We start from the raw sequence: 2,282 nt of genomic DNA on the forward strand, positions 1-2,282 counted from the left end.
TTCAGGGATGTTATTATATGTTGTCGTTAAGTAAGTAATGAACAACTTAAGCGTTTAGCTTTTGTATATACTTTTTTTTCTTTTGCTCAGACCTTCTCGGATTACCTATTCATTAAATAATACAATCATCAATGTGTTAAGTCGAGATCAATTGTTGAAAAAGGCCTGAACACTGACCTTCGACTTTGCAACCTGTGGGCATTTTAGACCGACAGCTTGTTGCCACGTCAGAAATCTGTCCAAAGTTGCGACGTCGCAGGGTATAGTTCACCAAATTTACCTTTCCCTTAGTCTGTCGGACCGTTGGGGCGCCACTCAGGATCTTTCAACTGTCTTTCTCCATTCCTCTCTGTACTTTGCCTTGGATAGAAATTTCATTCCCTGACAGACCTGTCCATTCTTTGATGTTTTCTTTCCATCGCTTTCTCTGTCTTCTTCTTCGTCCTGGTACTGTTTCCTGAAGGAAGGTATTTGCGTGCCTTGAAGACCTTGTGATGTGGCCATGGAGTTATAGTTTACGTTTTTATTATAGCTGTTAGCAGGTCATCGTGGGGTCTAATTGCTGTATTAGTCCTGTTTCTAATCTCTTCTCTCGTGATGCCATCTAAGTAAATGACACGTAGGATCTTTCTGTAGCAGCTTAGCTCCATTGCTAGGATCCTCGTCAGTGTTCTGGCCTTCTATTATGATTGGTCTGAGTTCAATCCCACCTGTTATATTCAAGTGAGAGTCTGATGCAATTTGTTTCACCCCATGATTGGATTTGCCTTATTTAAGCGATGACCAAGAAAATAATCAATTATAGAAATTTGGCTTACCGTGCTCTACGAATTGGGTGATGTCCAGTTCAGTGCAGCTGTCAGGCATGCATACTCCAATCATGACAGCTGGCCAGATTTTATACTCCTGGTTAGAGAATGTTGACATGTTTTTAGTTCATGAAATGTAAATTTGTCTGTGTGTAGAAGTAAAGTGACAATAGAACATTATCTTTATAGAAAACTGTGAAACCGATCCTTTTACGGCATGGAGGTCATATAGTTTTAAACACATATGCTGCACTACAAATCACAGAATCCAATGGAACCAGTTCTCTCAGAAAATAAAAATCTTAATTTATTATCTTTTGGGTTTATATCGTTGCGGCCTTACCCAAACAAAGACCTGCAGGCCATATCCGGTCAGTCACGCAGTACGTTCCGGCCCTTTCAAATTTACGCTATCCGGGTCTAACGAAGCCGTAGAGAATTGGTTCCATTAGATTCGGTGATTAGTAGCACAAACATAAGTAGAAATCCCACAATCAATCATGAGCTTTAAAGCCTAAATAATAATAAAGAATTCATCAACAACAAAGAAATGTCTATAACAGAAATGTCTATAACAGAAATGTCGATAACAGAAATATCTATAACAGAAATGTCTATAACAGAAATGTCTATAACAGTCCATCGTGAGGAAACGAAAGATGACAACAAAACTCAAACCTTGGGAGTAAGATTCAATATACAGTAGTTCCCTGAAAAGCCAGTTCCTTCTTTACCCGGCAGAGGCGGCGCCCTTGCACTCCTACACTGCTTGTAGTTGCCCACCATGTTCCAATGTCTTAGTAGAAGTGATGGCCCAGGTTTCGCCCATGAGTCTAGGACTGATAAAAATATTTGGTTACATTTTCTCCAGTAATGCCAAACAGAATAAACATGTCTACACTGTTATTTTGCTTAGGAGCTGCACATACAGTAACTCACACTGTAAAGTCCACCAGGCATTTCCATTCATGTTTTCCAATAGACGCTGAATATCAGAAACACATTTCCCTTGCTGATCACCAAAGTCTGTACTATTTAAACTCGAGGATCTCACATTTCTTTTGAAAGTATTTGTATGATGGTTTACCTGCGTTTTGGACCTCTCGTCTTTTTTGTTAGCCCTGAAAAGGCCATTGACATTGTTGATCTCGATCTCATTTCTAGGATGTACTGCCAGAAATAGTAAAGGTCTCAATGGTGTCTGAACACTTAAAAAGTTTGCTTCTCTTGAACCGTCCATCTGGTTGCTGGCTTTTTCGCCTGGTTCACAGATGACAACCTTTGAAAGCCAAACTGGCAGGGTAAATATGGCTGAAAAGAACTTCATAATCTTAAAACTGTTTCTGCCAGTGCCTTGTCTCAGTTGAATGAAACAGTTTGCTCACGATGTCAAATGATTGTGAAAATAATCATCGTTGAATAAAGACAACTTGAAAAAAACAACAAGTCGATAAGAAAACACACAACTCAAGC

The sequence above is a fragment of the Biomphalaria glabrata genome, chromosome 9, assembly GCF_947242115.1.
Source record: "Biomphalaria glabrata chromosome 9, xgBioGlab47.1, whole genome shotgun sequence".
Classification (NCBI taxonomy): domain Eukaryota; kingdom Metazoa; phylum Mollusca; class Gastropoda; family Planorbidae; genus Biomphalaria; species Biomphalaria glabrata.